We start from the raw sequence: 21,946 nt of genomic DNA on the forward strand, positions 1-21,946 counted from the left end.
TTCCTGTCCTGAAGGATGGTGCTGCTGCAATCAAGTCAGAATTCCAGGAGTTTTCTTTCAGGATGCACATGGGGGAGAATGGAGTGGTCTTCTCTACTTCAAATGGCATGGAATTCTTTGTCTCCCTCTAGGGCAAAGCCCTGGAGACCTCCCCCAAGGTCTGCACAGTTGGAGTTAGAGCTGATGCCATGGTCAGGAGCAAACTCTCAGTGAAAGTAGCAATTTTTGTTCAGTCAGGAGGGCTGGTTGACAACCTGAGGCAGCTCATCCTTTACCCTTCTTTGGGTCTGAAATCTGGGTTTGTTGTACTGTTCTCATTTTTGAAAGGAAGAGCAGATGTGAGCATCCTAACCAAACAGAGCCTTTTGGGGCAGTTGCTATTCCTAATTTGATCTTTAATCAGTGTAATCATGGAAGCAGAGTGTTTTACATTACTGCAGAGGACCCTTCAGGTGAGCACTGTAGGATTATGTCAATATTGCCCCTTTTTCTCTTCCACTTCACTGTACCAGCAAGGTAAATCCATCAATTATGTCCCAAAAAGCTGCAGATTGAATAAACACACAGCCTGCTGTCTCCCATCAGCCTGTCCCCATGGTCTCTCTGACCTGCTTCACTGAATGCCGTATAGCAAAACCAAAAAGCAGGAAAATTCCTGTCCTCACAGCAGTGACATGGTATAACCAATGTCCTTGTCTCTAAAAATAAAGCCTTTCGAGGTTTAGCCGAAGCCCCTGAAAACATCCTTGAACAAAGCTTCTGAACACATCGGAGTTACAGCTTTTATGTGTATATCTGTTTACATACATATGTACATGTAAATATTTTTAAAAGGTAAAAGTCCAATTCGTCTTCCATTCCTTACAAACAGAGTACATCCACTGGGTTTAATAGGAGAGTAAAATCAGGTCCCAGTCCATGAAAGGGCTTCAGTCTGAGCTTTGAGGAGGTGACACGTACCAGAGGCTTTAATTAGTCATGTCAGCAAAAGCTTTGCTGACTCAGGGCTTCCATTGCTCAGCTGGTCTGTAGGGCAGCATCCAAGCTGGATCCTATAGGATGTTGACCTCTCTTGAGAACCCTGTGCAGCAGCCAACCATCTGCAAAACATGCAGAGTAATCATAATAATTCCCTTGGCAGCCTGTTTCAGAGAGGAAAGAGAAAAGAAAGAGAGAGAGGGAAAAAAAAAAGGAAATTAATTTCAGTTAGCGTTGAAATACTTCTGTGATTATTGCCTTCACATTTTTTAGTTTGGGGCTATGTATTAGAACATTTCTACTCTCAGCACCAAATGTTGTAACAAGGTCTTCAGGGCTAAGACAAAAAAAGAAAACTTGTTATTCTGGTTTGGTATTCTCCCCCATCAACAAAGATAGATCTTGATTCTTAAGAGGAAATGTGTTTTTACACATTTTTACACAGGGATAGTTAGCATTATTTATTATAGCCACAATAGCTTTCATACCTAATTGTAGGGGTGGCCAACCTTCCTGACCCCATGAACAATATAAAAAAAATCTTCATGTGCCTGAAAGTCTGCTATCCCTGAATTTATAAGAAAAGGAAGGGAAATAAGTTTATGGTGGGGGTTTTGTTTATTTTTTTTCTTGAAGCACTACCACATAAAGTACCTCAATTTTGCTGTATTGCTGTATCTGATGGCCTGAACTCCTCCATTCCCCTGGAGGCACTGGCAAGGGCAGGTGCTGCTTTGCAGAACAGCTGCCTCTGGCTGTATCTGCAGCATTATCAGGCCAAAACTCTTTTCCATGGAAGGCCTGTTTGCCCAGGAGAGGTCAGGAGGTGGAAGTGTCCCCATGTGGAGGTGAACCTGTGGCACTGCATGGAGGTGACTTTAAAACGAAGTCACTCTTTAGCAGGTTCAATTCTGAAATTAGTCACTTGTACAAATGGGGGAACAGAAAGTAAAATGAGAGTGTTTTTCGTGTAGCACATGTAATAACCCTTTAAATACTTTGTGAGCCCTCTAGTGGTGCTGTCCAAGCCCTGGGAACCTCCGGGAGGCAGCTGGAGCAGGGCAGCCTTTGGTGTGAGTACCAACGCGGCTCTTAAGGGTGCAGCGTGCACATCTCCTTTTTCCTGATTAGCTTTGAAAACCACAGAGATGAGGGCTTTATTTCTGCTTCCCCTAGTAAAAAATTCTCCAGAACAAAGGTGTGTGGCTCCTACATCTCAGGCAGCCATGGTGGACAAGACAACATCTTAAGGATGTTGTCCTTAGACAACATCCTAAGACAACACCATCTTTAATGTGCCTGCTGCAGGTCTGGTTTTCAGTATGCTGTGGGTTAAACAGCATAGCAGGGATACAGCAAGAGTTCAGCAGAGAGGAAAAATTTGGCTGCAAAATCCTAAACCCATTTCTAAAAGAGCTCATCTATGGGATTTCTGTGCTGTGAAAAGCATCACTCTGCTTTTATTCCAAACACAGTTTGGAGCGCTCCTTTATTTTTTTAGAATTGACTCATAAAGACTCCAGGAGGGCAATTAGTGAAATAAACCTCTAATCCTCGGTGCAGTGCCTGCTATGGCACTGCTGTTTAACAGCCTCCTTGCTAATCAATTCTCTTCAGTGGGCTAAATGCCGTAGATGCTATGTAAATAAATGCAAGTTTAAGAGTGTTCTACAGCGAGCAGCTACAGGTCTGTTCCTTCCCCTGCACCATAAAATCAGCAGGCATGTTAACAGATATCTGCTCCACCTTGTAGAAATGACTTTCCTTGTTTGTTTCATTGCTGCAGCTCAGGAAAAACAGGAGCAAGGAGCAGCAATAAACCAGCCTGTTCATCGTGGGCAGCACCTCCAACATCTGATACCTGATGGCAGCCAAGGCATGGAACAAAGGTGCATATTTTAGAGTCAAAACAATGCCCACAGTTTAGGTGGCTATATTTTTTCTTCTGTGAAAAATTTAAAGCCAGACTCTCATAGTTAGAGTTTTCTGGATGAAATGGCTGCTCTTTGTCACCTTCTTCATGCTTAACATTCATCCAGAGGAGAGGTTTTCCTTTACAAGTTGAGGTGTTTTCCCTTACAAATAATATTTGTAAGGGAATATTAGTGAAATTAGTGAAACATGAGAAATGTTAGAGGTATTAGTGAAAATTAGTGAAAGATGAAACATTACAGATATCAGTGAAACATGTAATAAGTATAATTTGAAATGGGGCAGTGTGCAAAATCCCATCAAAGACCAATGAAACCCAACCTTGTTGAGGATGGTGGCAAACCAACGTCTTCTTTAACGGAACTAGAATTTCATCTGAGTGTGTCAGTGGAAACATCTTTTAACTTTTTTGTCTTCTAAGGAGGGTCAAAGGAACCTGTAAGACTGTGTGTATTTATCATTTCTCTTCTGTGCTGTCCTGAGGTAAGAGCAGTAATGCTCAGAAAGAGATAATTAAACCCTTTATATTTCCAACACTACATCCCAGTATCCTCCAGCACAGAGATGAGGGTGAAAAAATGAAGACACAAGAGATGGAATTACTTGCCCTGAATTAACCATCAGAACTTTAAACAAAGCACAGCTCCTGTATGCTGATGGCATTGAGCAGAGATTTTAAACCACGTAAATAAGATGATGCTGGGTCCTGCAAGTTTCACTGAGTTATTTACATAACATTCTTGTCAGTCTTCATACTTACATTGAATAGCAAATCTAAATAAACAAACAAAGCATTTTATTTGAGTTGAATAACAAATCTTGAATAAACAAAACATTTTATATGAGTGTCTAGCATTTAAGAATTTTCAGAAGCTCCAAAGTTCCATTGTCTTGCCTTTGTAGAGAACTGCTCCATTCCTTTTTTTTCAGTGTGGATTTTTTAATAATTTCTGATAATGTTGTAATACATATCACTGGCAACTTCAAATACTCACATTTTACAGATAAATGATCTTAATTATACAAATTCCTTCTGCCTAGTGAGAACTTATTAATATAGCAACATCTTATCCATTAATACTAACTAATTTCCACATATATTATTTATCAATATTTTAGCATCTAGCACAGGTGGTGAGCTTTTCACTGACTAAACTGGTGAATGAACTCAGGTAAATTACACTGACAGACCATATGCACCTTGTGCATAACTGCTGAAACCTAAGAATTTCACTAAGCAGAAAAAAAAATGCCATTTTATTCCCTCTCCAAATGTCATCAGTTTTGGAGCTCATTTACTTCTATGCACACAGAGACACAAAATATTCAGCTATTTCATTTGGTATATTTATTAAGGATAGAGAACTGGACCTGTTGGCATACTGCACATGCAAAGCCATGCTGAAGTTATTAGTTTAACTAATAGGCAGTTAAAGGATTTCAAAATATGCTTAGAACAGGTAAGATTGCTTAAAGAGGAATATTCCTGCATTCAGTAACTGAAAAAGGTGGCAGCAAACCCTGTAAATTTAGATCAGTGCAAGCTAGAGGACAAAGAGCTGGAAATAGAAAAAATGAGAATTGAAAAGAGCTCAGTGAGTCCTGGTAAAATTCCTCAATAGCAAAATACAGCAATTTCTTTGCAGAATGTTTAAAAAGTGTGGGTTTTTTACCTTTATTTGAATTTTAATTTTCATATCAGATATTCAGAAATTTTTTTTTGTTTTCTTAAGTTAGCAAGATCCTATCCATTTAGGAAAAACAGTGGGGTTTTTTTCTTCTACCTTGCATTAGACTGAAAATATACACACTTGGTATAAAATAGCTTTAAATTACATAGCATAATTTCCTGCCAAAGATTTGGGTTTGCTCTTACTGAGGCTATTGGTTCGTCAGGTTAAACCATGCACGTTTTCATGGGGAAAATGCAAGGTGAGCATCATAAACATGTAGTATAAAACATGGGTAATTTTATTGAAATACAAATAATTTTTGTTTTTAAATACACACATTGAAAAATTAACAAGAACAAGAGTTTTGTTAACTATTTATCTTTACTTCAGTGGCAGCAACAGCAGAGTGGTGTTATTGCCCTCTCCTCATTTCTGCTGCCTTGGCTGTGCAGAGGGAATTGAGTTCCTGGTTCTGTGGGATCAGGAGATTCTGAGCACACAGGTGACATCTCCAGGGCTGACAGGAGGTGAGGCAGCCAGCCCACATCCAGTGGGTCACGCTTCAGCCCTCTAACAGAGAATTCCAGGGGTCTGTGATGGACAAGACAAAAATCATCATCGCTATTACAGATTTCCACAGAGCAGCCTTGTCCCTGGAGGGTGTAATTACAGAATCATCAAGGCTGGAAGAGACCTGCAGGATCATCCAGCCCCACTGGCAACCCAGCACCACCATAATCACCCCCAAACCATGTCCCCAGTGCCACATCCAGATGGTTCTTGAGCACTTCCAGAGACTCCACCAACTCCTTGGGCAATTTATAATGCCTGATCATTGTGTCAGTGAATTTTTTTACTAGTATCTAGACTGAACCTCCCCTGGTGACACTTCAGGCCATCCCCTCCTGTCCTTTCACTTGAGACAAGGCAGAGGAGAGACCCCAGCTCACTGCAGCCTCCTCTCTGGTAGTTGTAGATGTCTTTGGGCTCCTTCCATGATCCCAGCTGAGATAAAGTAATCTGATATAACTGAGATAAAGTGATCTCACAACTGAGATAACATAACCACTTGCCCAGAGAAGTCTATTTCTGTCTGCTAATTAATCAATCAACCCTGATAGATGAATGTCCAGCAACTAAAATGTTTCTCTAAGAATTTTGTCCCCTGTTAAGCCCCTTTCCATTCTAAGTACAGGTGGTACAGAGCCAGAGGGGGTGGGTTTATACCAACAGCAGCCCTGCCAAGTCAGTGCCCACCTTTCACTGAAAAGAAAGGTCCTGCTCCATCTCCCTTGCCCTTTCTCCCCAGCTGCAGGCACCCTTCTCCTTCCCCATATTGGCTTTGGAAATTGTGTGGCCTCAGGGCGAGCCAGCTCACTTGACAGGTTGACATATCTGGCAGTAAATTGTTCTTTTACTTGCATATTTATTTATCTGAGGTGTTGGATTTCCACCAGGTCAATTCCCTGCATTGATTTGCCCCAGGGCTACCTGATCACCAGAACCATCCCAAGGGAATGGGGCAGGAGAGTGTGGCTGGGGGAGGAGAGAGACTGAGGGGCAGGGTCTCCTCTCTCTTCCTTGGCAGGGCTCAGTGAGATGTGATGCCATAACCAGAAGATGAAGCTCACTGGCAGCTTGATGTCCTGCCTGCTCCTGTCACATGCTCCAGTCCCAGCAGCAGCAGGATCTGCCTTGGACAAAAATCTGATGCTTCCTCACAGTCCCTGCTTCATTTCTGCACTGGCAGAAATGCATTTCACTGCTGGGCAGGCAGGCAAGAGCCCACCCACACTGACAGGAGGGAGCAGGCAGGGCAGGGATATGGAACCACAGCAGGTAGACAGGATACAGATGGCTTGAGAGGCTTTGGAAGGGCCTCTGAGCTATCCAGAAGAAATCATGAGCTGTAGCTGTGGGATTGGCATCCTTGAGAGCCCCTCTGGATGTGTTCACAGTGTCCCTCTTCCCACATCACTCAGCACATCTTTCTCCTCTTAAACAAATGTCTCCTTATGGCAGGAGCTGTGGATGGATTTAAAAACACTCAAAGCCAGCTGAAAACAAAATTCTTGTGACAGCTATCACAAAACTGCAGCTCCAACAGTGATGGCTGCCTGGATGTTGAAACAGTGCTGGAAGAGAGCTGGGGCTCAGTGCAGTGGTCTCATCAAACCCTGACATGATGGGAGGTATCCTTCCTGCTCACACAGCCATCCCAGAAGCCAGAACTGTCTTTCTGCAGCTGCCTTATAAATATTTGCTTCTTGAGCTGCATGTATCAATTCAGTTTTCTCTCCTTCTGGATGACGAGCAAACACAAGCTTTTGAGTTTATCAAGCCACAGCTGTGAGATACCTTTGACAGGGAATCTGCAAACCCAAACCCCCCAGTCTGATGAATATTCTCAAAACTAAGCACATTCAGGCTTCTGTGCACTGGATATCACACAAGATGTGAGGGACTGGCAAAACAGAGCAGTGAGCTTAATTATGAAACAAAAAGCAACTATAAGAGCAACTATATAGTAGCTAAGGGTACCCAAAACCTAGAAATTAATTCTGTCTTCCTGAGACATGAAGGACTGGCTGTTACAGGCCTGGTTTATCACTGTGTTAAACCAATTTTATGTTGGTGTAAAACCAGGATGATAGAGCTGTGCTGAATAAACCTAAGTATGCATCCCCTCTGTTCTGTCATATACTCTCACAGATATAAAACCAGCTAATTATTGAGAAAATCAAAGAAAAATCTGTAAAAATGAAATGGTAGAAATGTCAGGTGCGGGGGAAGAGAATCGTTACACTACTTGATCAATGCACTGCTACTGAAATGATTTGGCCTGAGGGGCAAGAGAAATTTATTGGGAAGATAACATGTAGCAAGATAAAGACCTCTAGCAAAGCAGCATTAAAATATCTTTCATGAGTAATTAAACCAGGCTGAAAGTTTCTTCAAGACTCTGGAGTTCAACACACACCTTGTGTGTCTGACCACCTCCATCTCACTGTTTTATTTAATGCTTGCAACCCTTTGAACACTGTTCTGTTGTTACTGAGCTGGTTGTACAGTACTTTATTGGTTTAGGAGACACTTTGATTCACAGTGACTTACTCACAGCATAATTCTATTCAAGAGAAACGAGCATGTGACTCTTTACAACAGCAGCACTTTCTGAGTGGATAGCATGGCACACATTGCAAAATCTATATTCATCACAGAGCATGTGTTCATGCCATGAGAATTCATATTTCTTCTTTAAAACTGCACGAGTCTTTCTCAAGTGTAAAAGGCATTAGGAAGTGCACTTGAAAACACTCTGAAGTTCAGGAAATGCCAAGGAACCTCATTTCTAAGCATGTATATTTGCACAGGAACGTCAATATGCTCAGAATGACTGCTGGGCTAGAACAATTCAGAAAAAGAATTTGCAGAAAGGGGGCCAGCGTGGCTGGGATGAGCATATTGTGAGAAAAGTACCTTGCATGGTAGCAGAGCTTTCAAATAATGGCTCCATTTAATCCCATCTCTGATCATTAACTTTAGCTGTTTAAAATACTGCAAATGTATTCCTGCGATGGTGTTCACAGGGGTGTTAGGATGAGGGAAGAGACAAGGATCTGATTCCATGTTTCAGAAGGCTGATGTATTATTTTATTATATATATTATATTAAAATTATACTAAAAAATAGAAGAAAGGATTTCATCAGAAGGCTAGCTAAGAATAGAAAAAGAAGGAAAGATAACAAAGGTTTGTGGCTCGGACTCTGTCTGAGCCAGTTCCCTTTGATTGGCTATTAATTAGAAACAACCAAAATGGGCTAATAAAAGATTCACCTGTTGCATTCCACAGCAGCAGATAACCATTGCTTACATTTTGTTCCTGAGGCCTCTTAGCTTCTCAGGAGGAAAAATCTTAAGGAAAGGATTTTTCATAAAAGATGTCTGTAACATATTCCTTATGAGATTGTTTCAAAGAAATTTTTGGCTTGCAATAAATCAGTGGTAATCAGTGGCAATGGTACTTTTACAGTAAATGTACATAAAGTTTATGAGTGATTACACATTAGGACATAAAAATATCTATTTAGAAATTCCAAGTTTTATGGGTGTTCTCCAGAAAAACCCCAACCTTCTGAGAAGCCCATATACCCAAGCAGACATCTATATACATTCATTTACTGTAAGAGAAAGCAAATTTGTGTCCTCTGTAATGTTTGCTTTGATTAACTATAGGTGGCTTGCCCTTTGATTGCTGCTAATGTTCTGTGGAACCATTTATTTTCCTGCAGAGTTAAGGGCATTAAAGGAGGAGGTATTGCCTTCCTTTTGGCATGAATTAATTTTAAAAGAATTTTTGTTTAAAAGGGTATTTTCAAAATCCTGAAGAAGCAGAGATTGTCCAGCCTCTTACCTGTTCACTTTAGGAATGTGCATGAGCAGACACCTGGGACATGGACCTTATTAAGGAAGAAGAGAGAATATTTTTGTAAGGAGCACTCTGTTAAGTTATTGGCAACAAATCACTTGTCCCTCAGGACACACAGCACTTTCATTTCTACTGGCAAAACATGGAGGGAGCCTGTTCTAAGTTTACCTGTTATTTATTCTGAAAGGTTTTAATAAAGACTTAATTGTAGAAGGGTTTCCGAGGAATGACTTGAAAATGAATCTATCCTTGTCCAGGGAAAATAATGGCTCTGCTGCATAGTTCAGAATCTTTGGGATTAAGGATGTGGCTGGTGGAATTTATGAAAAGTAGTGTAAATAAATATATCAAGATGTGATCATTTGGAGGTTGTTTCTCATAACTGCTCTTCCCCCTCCTTTTGTGTTATTTATTCTGCTCTGTTGTGCAGCCCTGACAGTTTCCTTTGAGAGCTGGTACAGATACCTGGGGTCTGGCTGTTGGGTGCCTCCAGATGGGATGGGCTGGTCCCACCTCGATGTTCTTGGGGGGCTTCATCCTCCAAACACACCTTTTGAGGAGAAAGCAAACAAAGGAAGGCTCAGGTTCCCTTGCTGGTGCTCAGAGAGATGCTGTACCTGCTGTGGGTGGGGGCTTCACCACCCTACAGTGCTCTGCTGATCTTCTTTCCTTTGCTTTCTGTGGAGGAGTCTGTTGACAATGGATTATTTTTCCACCTGAAAAATGGGAGCAGTTTTGCTGTTCATCCTCCCCTCTGGAGGTTTTCAGTGGCAGGTGTGCTGCGGCAGCTCTGGAGAGCCTGAGGAGCTCACTGCTCTCACACCACGGAGTCAGAGAAAGGCACGTGGGCATGAAGAGCCTTTTGAGAGAACTCTCAAGCCTCTTGAACCTGAGCTTGGCTGTTTCTGTTGTGAATGACAGCAAAGAGCCAATCACCCCTAACCAAGCTCATGTTGTAGTAAAGGGAATTTAAATCCTGAGAGCTTTGCTTCAAGGCTGTACAGACACCTCCAGTCGGTCACTGGCCTGTCTTTTTATTCCAGCACTGTTGTAGGAATGTAAATTGGGACTAACAAGGAACAAAATAATTTCTGTTCCTAAGTAGATGCCTCAGTTAAGGCCATCAGAAGCAAGTTTTAATTATCATTGAGGCAATTGAATACCAACATTTTTTTCCTTTGTTTCAGGCTGTAATTATCTCATTTTACACCTTCATGGTCACTGCTTGTTTTCATGGGGAGATTTTTTGCAGTCCCTCACACTGATTTAAAAAACCATCTGAAATTACTAGTACCATAATTAGGACTGAAACTAGGAACAGCTTTCCCTAATAATTGCAGATATGATAAGTAACTGTAATTTATGTTGGCTTTCTATCACCACGAGGTTCACAGAAAGCAAACAAACAAAAACAAACAAAAAGGTCAGCATCCCCACATTTGCTTTTGGCCAACCTGTCCCCTCCTCCCCTCCTGGTTCCTGTGGGCTGTGGCCACTCAATGGCAAAGGTATGGGCTTTGTGAGCATGTCTGTCTGTCTGTCTGTCTGTCTGTCTGTCTGTCTGTCTGTCAGTTGTTGCTGCATCTCTCTGGTGTACCATGGGGATGAGCCCCACTGGATCTCATCCACTTTATCCTCTCCTCCCCTGTGCCACATCCTCAAGCACAGCAGCTCACCAGGGTGTGAAAAACTGAGCTGACAAAGTCAGAGGACCCAGTGGATGGGAATCCATGACACCAAGTGCTGTGAAGTTATGAGGAGCCTACACAGAACAGTTTGGCCCCAAATCCTCCTCCCAGGTGTGTCTGCTGGGCAAAGATCCATTGCAACCTCTCTTAATCTAAAATACTGCAGAAGTACTTTAAAAATTAAAACCATTATGTTTTAAAAACTAACTGTATTTGGGGGAGTTGCAGGTTTACTTTTTAGATACAATTGTCTAAAACCCCAGATGTTTCATGTTTAAATCACTTACCATGAACTCAGAGGTCTGATGCTCCACTCAGGCCAGTCCCAAGGTTTAGAGGCTTAGGACCATCTAATAGATCATCCATATGTTGTCACTCTGTCCTTTCAGTGATGATTCAGACATTAAACTTCTCATTTTTATGATTTGTCTTTCAGTGTGTTTTTCATTAATATTAAGACAAAAATAAACCCCAGAAAGTTCCTAGGTGTCTGAATGTATCATTAATACAAGTGTTGAGTGATTACACAAGATAAGAATGCTTTTCCTCCTCCCTTGCATTTCCATGGAATAACAAACTGTAATATGCCTGAAAACTCTCCTTTGAAATGTTGCTTCACAATCATTGACTAGAAAGATCAGAACATTTCCTGAAATAATGTGGTTTGCATAAGGTCACAGTAGAGATCAGAGGGAAGAATTGCACCATATACCAGTTAAAATATGTCTTTTAACCACTGAATTTGCTCTTTTGTAATTTTGAATATTCCCCCCAAATGAGCATAATCAAGATACCTCCACGTGTTATTGTGCATGTATCTGTATTTATATACATGCTCATATACATAGCAGATGCAAAGATTTTGGTTGTACCACATGCAACTGCAAAAGCAAAGTTACTTCAGAAAATTAACCAGTAATAAAATGCTGTAATTTTTTTTAGAAAGACAAGAAAATGTGAGTAAAGATTAGATTTATAAAAACAAAAATTTATCTGGAAAACTCTTCTACAGTAAACAGAACTATTGCTCTTTATGTATGGTCAGACAGTCACCTGCAGTGTGGCAGCTGTCCCTGAACACCATTGAGTTCTCCATGCCCATGGCTCTATAATGCTTTCATAATTGCCAACTGAAAGCTATAGGAAGGAAAAAAATATAAAATAAAATAAAATAAAATAAAATAAAATAAAATAAAATAAAATAAAATAAAATAAAATAAAATAAAATAAGAAGTATCAGAGTATCAGTTGTAAGAGAGCACTGGAAACCAAAGAGCTACAATGTGTTGTCTGGCTGATGGTGTATCCAAAGTTCATCTGGAAGTTGAAAGGGGCCGCAGGAAGACATTGAATGCACCTGAGAGATAACAATGTAAATCAGGCTTTGTGGTAATTAAGGTATGTGTGGTGAAAACAGAGGCAGATGCATGTTTAGATCAGTGAGTTGTGCCAAACATGATTGGTGCTGAAACTTCAAGAACTGATTGCCAAATTTGTTGTTATTCCCATTCTGGGCAGAGAGTTTGGAGCAGGAGAAAAGTCATTAGCAACTCTCAACACTACCAATGTAATGATTGGTAAAACACCTGACACAGGCTGTGCAGCCCTCTGGAGAGCTGGCTGCTTACATGAACCTAGAAGTTTCTCTTACATTTTGTCTTTTCCCTCCCGGTGTCCTAAAATGATATTTTCCACCTTCTTTTGTCCTCCTTGATTTTGGAGACTAAAATGAAACATATGACACACCTGGGTCAGTAGGAATATTCACTTGCTGAGAGTTAATCACACACCAAAGAAGCATTTTGAATGGCCATTTTAACCCTGCAACACCCTGCCATGTACCAAAGAAAAACCTACTGGCAAGGATCAGTGTTATTCCTAGTGTTGTCTCCCCTGTTTATGGCAAGAACCTGTGCTTTTAACTTGTCATAGTTCCCTCCTGAAGTCTGGTGTTGTCAAGTAAAGCCAAACAGAGCAGATGTTGTTATGATGATGATTATTAACATTATTATTGATGTTTATAAATTAAAGCCTGTTTGGGGAAACAGTCACCTGCCTGTTTGAGTTCTGTGGAACTGACAGGACCACTGAGGTCCCCACGCCTGATTAAAGGCTATTTTAAATAGGAATGAACCCAAACATATGTTTAATTGCTTCACTAGAAGCATGGAAAGTCTCATTCTCTTCATGGGACAAACCTTTGTTCCTTCCAGCCAGACCATGCAGGCATAAAACAACCAGAACAGCCAAAAATCCTCTGCCTGCAAAAATCCCCGGATTGATCCAACTTAACACCTAATTACAGAGCTGGTGAGCTCGCACTGAAGGCGGTTTGAAAGGCTGCCTGGAACATCATGGGTTGAGCTGCCTTTGTTGGGAGCATTGTGCTGTGATGTGTAACGTGGGTAGATTCCTGTGGGATGTTGACAGTTTGTGGGAAATGCATGTAGGAGGAACTGGGTTACTAAGACCAGGGGGTTTAAATTTTTTTCTCTTACTCTCTGATTGTACTGCATGTGGGCTTGGAGATTTTTGGGGTTTGGTTTGTTTTGTTGGCTTTTTAAGCTATGGGGAAGGAAGAGCTTCTGGTTTTGGAAAAATGACCATTACATGCAGTGTGTCATGAGCCACTCATTCCTGAAGGTTGGATACTGACTGGTCCTACCCTCCCAAAAGGATGCTGCTTGATGCTCCTGAAAGCTCTAATGTTCCTTTTTTTTTTTTTTTTTGCTTATGGCATTTATATTGAGTGCTAATCACTTGTTCAGCTATGGATTTATGTAATAAATTAATTAGCTCTGCAATGTTTTCTCCACTCTCTGCCTGCCAGTCTGTCTCTGCTGGGACTTGCTAGTTTTTTTCCAGTTACAAATAGCTCTCCGAATTATTATTTGTTTTTAAATAATTTGTCAGGCTAATATTTTTTTCCCTTTCAGACCAGAAGTGGATTTTCTCCTGTGTGTTATCCCAGCCTGAGGCACTGAGCAGGCATGATTTGGGTCTGCACTGGCAGTGGGTTTGGGTTTTCCACATTCAAACACACAGTTTAAAGTTCATGGGTGGGCTTACAGCAGTGCAAGGATAGGGCCAGAAGCTTTGCCATTGGAAAAGGATGAATCTTGCCTTCATGAACAACTTAGCCTAGTATTAACAGGGCATGAGATATCCAAAGTCATAATGCCATTTATTATAGAAAAAACATTTTCATGGCACTCTCCCTCCCCTGCTTTCTGTTCCCTCTCCTGAGTGTATGATGGAATTGGTATGATATCAGAGCAGGATCTGTTTAATCCAGAGATGGTGTTTGCAACTTCTTGAAAAATATTTCTTGAACTCCATGAATTTGCATATTCCAGTTTTCTCCATATGCATTCAGTCCATTTTAATTTTGCTAGAACAAAGAATTTCAGAGAATAGTTTTGTATTGGTGTTGTGAGAAAAAAATGCAGTCTTTTATCACTCCTTATGGATTTTTATTATGTAATGTTTCCACCTTTTTGAATGAGAGAAACATTGAATAGGAGCACAGGATATTTCATTTGTATTAGACTTATCATATTGAAACCTCTAATATATTTCTTCTTATTTTGTCTTTAAATTAAATGGACCTAATCCTTTTATCTTTTCACATAGAAAATTCCTCATTCCTCTATTTATTTTAATTATTTTTATCTGAATCCCCTCTGTTGTTGTATTATCTCCTCTAAAAGCACTGACCAAAACTGAACACAGTGTCCCTGTTGGCAGTGCATTATTCATTTACCTATCACATTATGGTGTTTATAATGTTTTCCACCCTGTCTTGCACCTCATAATACACAATTTGTCATTTTTTTCCCCACAGATTCCACACTCTACAGAAGCTTTCCTGCAGACGGGTCGTCAGGAATGAACCAAGCCTTTTCCAGAGTGTAGCAGTTTATAAGTCAATAAAGTGACTCTGACTTTCCAAATTCTTCTTACTAATTGTCAATGCTTGCACTGGGCTGCCATTCACCTGACATTGTCAGGGTTGTCACCATGTTTTTCTTCAGTTTCAGCCAATAATGTGTTCAATTCTGGTCCTCTCACAACAATAAAGACTTTGAGGCTCTGGAGTATGTCCAGAGAAGGGCAATGGAGCTGGGGAAGGGGATAGAGCACAAATCTCATGATCAGTGGCTGAGGGAGGTGAGGGTGTTTAGCCTGGATAAAAGGAGGCTCAGGTGGGACCTTATCACTCTCTAAAACTCCCTGAGAGGAGGTTTTGAGAAAGTAGGCACTGGTCTCTTCTCTCAAGAAAAAAAATAGAAGACGAGAGAAGGAAGGGGAGGTTTAGATTGGATATTAGGAAATCTGTCCTCACAGAATCAGGCATTGAAACAGGCTGCCCAGGGAAGTGGTGGAGTCACCAACCCTGAAGGTATTTAAAAGACCAAAAATTGGTCTTGTGTATAATATATTTATTATTTTTATGTGAGAGCACTGAGGGACATGGTTTGGTGGTAGATCTGGAAGTGCTACAGTTGAAACCGATGCCTTTTGCAGCTCAAACATCTCTGGATTCTGCGTGTGTGTGTGCTCTGCAGATGCTCCCACATTATCACACATCCCTTTCTCAGGTTCATTTCCACCAGTAGCCCACACGAGACACAACCCAGCTCAGTTCCTGCCAGGCCACCTGGGTTTTGTGTTCTTACTCTTCCTCTCACTCCTCTGTGCTGCACTCAGGCTCATGGGGCTTGTGCAGACACAGCTGAACTCCGCTGAACTGGCTGGCCCAGGTGGAGCTGGCAGAGTGTGAGAGGCTCAGAGCCTCCCTGAGGTAGCTTAGATGATCTCAGGGCTGATACAACACCTCTGTGCTGATACACCCTGTGCTGATACACCTCTGTGCTGGTACACCTCTGTGCTGATACACCACCTCTGTGCTGATAGACCCCTGTGCTGATACACCTCTTTGCTGATACACCCTCTGCTGATACACCTTTGTGCTGATACACCACCCCTGTGCTGATACACCCTGTGCTGATACACCTCTGTGCTGATACACCACCCCTGTGCTGATACACCTCTGTGCTGATACACCTCTGTGCTGATACACCTCTTTGCTGATACACCCTGTGCTGATACACCTCTATGCTGATACACCACCTCTGTGTTGATACACCCTGTGCTGATACATCACCTCTGTACTGATACACCTCTGTGCTGATACACCACCTCTGTGCTGATACATCCCTGTGCTGATACACCCCTGTGCTGATACACCTCCCCTCCTGCAGCATGGGAGCTACGCTGGCAAAAAATTACTCCCGTCAAGCTCCTCAGCCTCCAGCTGCGCTTGGCCTGCTTATTTCAGCCATGGGGAGACTCTCTCCAGCATCCAGGGCTGCCATGTGTTCAACAGCCTTTCTGGGGAAAAAAAAAATCACTTTATCAGAGGCTATTTTACATAATATCCACTGAGGTAACTCCAGTGATTCCAGATTCTTTCAGGCCTCCATTGAGCAAAATTCATAAAGTTTTGTTTAATAGTAAGCTACCACCAGTGGGATTTTGCCTGTGCTCCTATGTTAAACTCAGTGACATCTTTCTGTTTGAGTCCTTGGCTGAAGAAACAAGCTGTTTTATGGGATGCAATGCTTTACACTTTATTTCTAAAAAGTTCATTTCTGTAGCCTGCAGAGCAGGTTCTGTGGTGCTGTGCCTGAAAGCCTGCTCACTGATAGTGGGAAATGTTGGCTGCAGTACCTTTCTAAACTCTGGCCAACAGAGCATTCAGATTAAGCAATAACTTAAGCAACATCATCATAAGTGGGGAGAGCACATGGCCAGTTAGTCACCAGAGGTACAGACGCACGCAGAAAGTAAATCCCCAACCTGTTATAGTAATGCACTGAGTTACTGGAAATGCAATATGAGCCTACTTTCATGAGCAAGGATGAAAGAACTTGTTTAACCTTTGTACAGCATTTTCCACCCACACACGGGAGTGACATCAGATGCTTCGTATAGGTAAAAAAACAAGTCAGCATTTGGGAGACTCCCAAACAAGAGACACAGATAACCCCTTGCCTCTGAGTTTGTGCATTTAACACACTTGTGGTGGGTCACTTGAAACTTCTTGCTGCTTATTCCTGGATCCTGATGGCTGTGACAGAAAAAAAAACCCAAAAAATCTTCAGCCCTGTGTGTAACGCACTGGAGGTGAAGCACTTGCTGGAAGGTATTTTATGTTTGTGCAAGCATAAAATAGGGGGTTTGCCTTTAAATTGGAGGATATTTGAATTTTTAGTATCCAGAAGATCAAATTATTGGCAGTAGAGAGGGATTTTTAGGAGGTCAGTCATTAGTTGGCCTTTAAGTGACATTGCTAAGACTGGGAATGGGAGTTGGAGTGAGCATCACTGAGCCAGATGAGCAGGACAGGGCTGGAAGCGTCTTGGAGGATTTCAGTCCCCGCAGTGCCACCTGAGAAGTCCTGCAGGACTCCTGAATTTTAAGATTTCATGAGCAACTCCATGCTAACCTTTGTGTTGCTTTCAAAATATGTCGGGGCTCAGTTCCTGTGTGTCCCACCATGCAATAAGAAAGGATTTGGTTTTAATTGATGGTTTTGATTTTTGGAACAATCTGATTCCTCTTTCCTCCCTCCTGCTCACCTCCCACCCCTCAAAAATGCTCGATAAATAAACTTTGAAGCCCTGGGAAAAGCAGCATGTGCTGGTGAAGGGAGAAGGTGGGGGTGGCAGGGGTGGTGGAAGGAGCTCAGTTTGTCAACACAAGAGCCAGGAAGCAAGTTATAAATAAGGCTTGTGGTGGAGAGGGGGCCAGCCCACATGTTTTTAAAAAAGGGCTTAACTAATCACATGGGGCAGCTAATTCTGGTGTTTGTAAATACAGTTCACTCTCTCTTGGTGGATGAAAGGAGAGCTAAAAGAGGACCACAGTTCAGGGCATGGCAAGCCCATCTCTACACCCAAGAGCTGCCTCGTGCAGGTGTCCAGATTGCTCTGGACTGCAGGGATGCTCCTGAAAAGGACTTTGCTGTGCCTAGCAAAGCATGAACGGAGGTGCATGGGAACGGATGCTTTCTCAGAATTCAAAAATCCTAAATAATGGCTCTGACTATGCTCAGCCTAAATTCTGAATGCATTCCCAAACCACAGAATGTCTCATTTGCAGCAGGGATTCATGACTCTCTCAAGGTGGAAGTTGACTGTGAGATGCATATGACCATGAGAATATACTTGGCTGGACTGAGATCAAAAGTGAATTTTTGATACACAAAGATTTTAAAATCCACTGATTCAGTACAGTCACATTTATATTTATTTTTTTTTCTGTGTAGAGCATATAGTGAGCTATTCTTGTGGGTTGAATGACACTCAAAGTCCCATGATGGAGGCATGACATGGGCTTGACACTGCTGCCACATTCCTCAGTTCAACAGCCATGGGAAGGCTGAAAAAGGTCAAGAAAAATAGCTTTATCTCCAGAGGGATAGTCTGCAACTTAGTATTTGGCCAGGCAAACTCAAATCACATGTATATATCTTTATATGTCTATACATATACATATACATATACATATACATATACATATACATATACATATACATATACTTATCTATATGTGTATATATATGTATATATGTATATTTATTTATTTCTTTATCTCCATGTATGAATAGCTAGAAATATACATGTAAGTGTATAAAGAACAGTATTGTACTCTTCAATACAGTTATATTTAATTTCACTTTCCTACAGTAAAAAACTAAAGAACATTAGTCCATCTCCCTTTTTTCCTTAAAGAGCAGTAAGTGACCTAAATATGTGACAGAGCAGATATGCAAGTGTTTGTACTCTATTATTATACTTGGAAAAGTATATTAAAAACAGATACATGTGAAAAAAAATTATGTATAATAAATGTTATATTATATATATATGATTATATATCATATATGCTATGTTTATGTTTATATATCATAAGCAAATATAATATAATATAATATAATATAATATAATATAATATAATATAATATAATATAATATAATATAATATAATATAATATAATATAATAATATAATAATAATAATAATAATAATAATAATAATAATAATAATAATAATAATAATAAAGAAAAAGCTGGTTTTAGGTCTACCTTGCTAAGGAAAAGGAAAGCAGAGAGAAGCTGCAATAGGTATTGCTGTAGAAACCTCCCTGAGTCATGCCCTGGTCTTCATGCCCTGGATGTGATCCCAGTGAGATCCTGCAGAGCTCTGGAAGTGCAGCAGAGCTCCAGCTGGGGACGTGCCATCACCACCAGGAGCCACACAGTGAGTGGGCATGGATTGAAATTTCTGGGTGAAATTCTGGCCCTGCTGACCTTGGCAGGTGTTTAGCAACTGGATGAAATGGAAAGAGAATTTAATTCTCTTCGGCCAGAAGAAGAGAGAAGAGAGAAGTTGTGAATCAAAATTAATATCCAGGTACAAAACTGAGGGAATTTTGTACTTTGGGGTGTCAGGGGTCCTGCTCTTGGTCTGGAAGGTCACTGGATGAATCAGAAAAGGCAGTAATAGAAAAATACACAGTGCCAATTTCACTGTTTTCCTGGTGTACTAAAGAGGTAGGAAATTAGGATCAGTTATAATTTAAATGTACCTTGCTGACAAGATTTACCAGAACTTTCCAACACCTGATATTGAGATCATGTATCTGACAACTTTCACTCTTCTTAAAACAAAACAAAAGACATCCAAGAGCAAACTTGGAAAATTATGTTTTGAAAACAAAAAAAAGTTTTAAGAGAAACATACATCTGAAAAAGATCTTTTAGAAGACACTTTGGTACCCTACAATGCAGGGCACTCTGTCCTCTTCCAATATTGCATAAAAAAGATGGAATTTGCTACACTCCAACATTATTGTGAAAGGTGTTCCTTCCTAGCCAGCAGAACATGACATTGGAAGGATAACAAAAGGAGCACCTAAAATTTACAGTTCCTATTAAGCCTGTAAAGTTTTGCAAATAGGGGAAGACTAAATAGAATTTCTATTTTATATACATATATATGAAAATAGGTATTTTAGCAATTTACTCCATGTCACTTCTCAGACCAATTAGAACAGAATGCATTTAGAGATGTGCAAAGAAATTATATTTCCATTAAAGTATAAAAATATATGAAACTTTCAATTTAGTCTTTTGTTTTAGTTTTAGTTCAATATTTATGTTCCTTCACAAAGGCAATGTATCAGCAAAAGCTGTCCTGGCCCTACAAAATACAAAATTGTCTCTAGTAATTTGCAGAGGTGTCTGAGCCCAACATTCCCCACTGGACAGTTTCCTGAATGTAACATGGTGCTGCTCTTCCCATAGGATCATAAATAATGTTTTCACTGGAAGCACAGGAAGCTTCTTGATTTAAGACTCTCCCACATTTGTATCAGACTAATATCTGTTCTGTGTTCTTGTATTCCATAAAATAAGTGAAAGCAAGCAACAGCTGAATTCCAAATTATGGTTTATGGCTGATATTTTTCCCAGGAACAAATTCAGGCAGTCAAATCCCAACACTTCTCTCCAGTTCAGTTTGTAAAATTACAATTTTATGCTTTCAAGGTTGTATTGCAATTTCTTAGTATTTTACCTATGTTTTGAATCATGATCAAGAGATGATAAATTGATCTCATATGCAGTACCATCAGTCTAAAATGTTATAATATTTTTGGCTAATTATTTAAATTGATTGCAAACAATTCTAATGAGACCTTTTTATGTGAATTTATTTTTAAATGATACGTAATTATCTTAAATTGGGACAAGTGTTTAAACTGGCAAGCAAACTAATTGAGACAAATGTCTCAAAGCCATGATCTCTTGTCTAGGAGAGGAAATGTTAAAGCAAGACTGACAGTGGATAAAATGATAGGATTTGTAGAACTTACTTATTCAGAGAGTCTGTTAGATCTTAATGTCAAATCAGTCAATCCACTTCAAGCAAGTTTCTAGGCTGAGTATGCATCCAAACCAGAAGCCTGTGCTTCAGAAATATTTAGTTTCAAAATTCTGATTCCCTATGGATTTTATGGACTGAAAATTCATCCCTATGGATTTTATGGGATGAAAATTTCCATGGAGAGCACTTCCAGCACCAGTGATCCATCCATGGAACTGCGTGCTAGCATTGATCAGGCTGTGTTGCAAGTGTTGTGAAACTGCAATATTTGTTTTGAAAGGCACAGATCCTGAGGCTCGAGAGCGTCAGCCACTTTATTTTTTCATTAACAAACTATTTCTAGCACTGAAGCATGAACTTTTTTATTCTGTACAAACCACGGCCATGACTTCTTAATGGAAAATTATAATTAGGCTCAATTTTGTGTTTTCTCTTTTAGATATTTGTAGGGCGGAGGTGGCATTTAATTAGGGAATAGAGAGACCAGAGCTTTTCACTCTGAACCCACCAAGCCATGGTGCTGCCCTGCAGAAATCTCTCACGTCTCCCATGTACCAGGCAGCAGCAAATGAGCCCATGTTCCTCCTGCTCAGATGACCAGCTGGGTAACAGTTAATCCTGACATTTTAAATAGAACTGACAATTCAACAATAGTTGCTACAGCTGTGAGGGAGTTCATTACGCCAAGGGACTGCATCTACAATGCACAATTGAAGTGAATCTGGGAGGATTTGAATAAAGAGGAGCTGAGCTGTTTGGAGGGGAAATGTGGGAGATTAAACGGAGTCAGGAGCATGAAGGCTGCTTTTGTATGAATATGAACATATGAAAAGAGTTTGTGGATGGCACTGAATTTCAGCAGGGAGGTGGGCTCCCCATGCACAGCCTCTGTGGGCTGAGCTTCCCTGTCAGACCTGGATTTTGCCAAAGTGCAGCACAGCATGAGGAAGCTGCCGGCAGAGAAGCTCAGGAGGAAAATAAACCAGCCAAATAAATAAAGAGAATATTGGACACCTAGAACATGTTATAATATTTTCCCCTTCATTTAATGGATCCTAGAAGACAAAGTCCCTGTTCAGGATGATCAGTCAAGGTAGATTTCCATCGTGCTGTATCGACATCCTCAGAAAGCCCTTGCCTAGGTGTTGGTTGATTACTAATACTAAGAAAGGTGGGCAGACAGTAATGGGCTTCAGGCTAAAAAACATAATTAAAACTACATAAAAATGTGTGCTGGGCTTTTGGGTGAGCTGTGCAGCACACTGGTGTTGCGTGACCCAGCCCAAGGAGAG

General features: G+C 40.7%; 3 long non-coding RNA genes across 4 annotated transcripts in view; 2 read left to right on the top strand and 1 right to left on the bottom strand.

Moving 5' to 3' along the window:
• The window catches only part of LOC113459515 (uncharacterized), a 96,562-nt gene extending 81,958 nt beyond the window's left edge, over positions 1-14,604 (top strand). The window contains exon 3 of the long non-coding RNA XR_003380820.2: positions 14,546-14,604. This is a non-coding gene — a long non-coding RNA (uncharacterized LOC113459515). The remainder of the gene's footprint in view (positions 1-14,545) is intronic.
• LOC141728124 (uncharacterized) lies at positions 3,124-20,784 on the bottom strand. 2 transcript variants are annotated; one of them, XR_012578837.1, is made up of 5 exons: positions 18,854-19,459; positions 10,989-18,147; positions 9,479-9,563; positions 8,999-9,044; positions 3,124-5,174 (listed from the first exon to the last, which is right to left on the bottom strand). It is a non-coding gene; the product is annotated as an uncharacterized LOC141728124 (long non-coding RNA). The 2 variants fall into 2 exon arrangements; XR_012578838.1 differs by lacking the exon at positions 18,854-19,459 and adding an exon at positions 20,644-20,784 and having other exon boundaries at positions 3,559-5,174; positions 10,989-11,083.
• Positions 16,789-21,946, top strand: part of LOC141728123 (uncharacterized) — a 112,559-nt gene continuing 107,401 nt past the window's right edge. Inside the window, exons 1-2 of the long non-coding RNA XR_012578836.1 lie at positions 16,789-16,909; positions 18,848-19,181. This is a non-coding gene — a long non-coding RNA (uncharacterized LOC141728123). The remainder of the gene's footprint in view (positions 16,910-18,847; positions 19,182-21,946) is intronic.

Source organism: Zonotrichia albicollis, chromosome 2, assembly GCF_047830755.1.
Source record: "Zonotrichia albicollis isolate bZonAlb1 chromosome 2, bZonAlb1.hap1, whole genome shotgun sequence".
Lineage (NCBI taxonomy): Eukaryota > Metazoa > Chordata > Aves > Passeriformes > Passerellidae > Zonotrichia > Zonotrichia albicollis.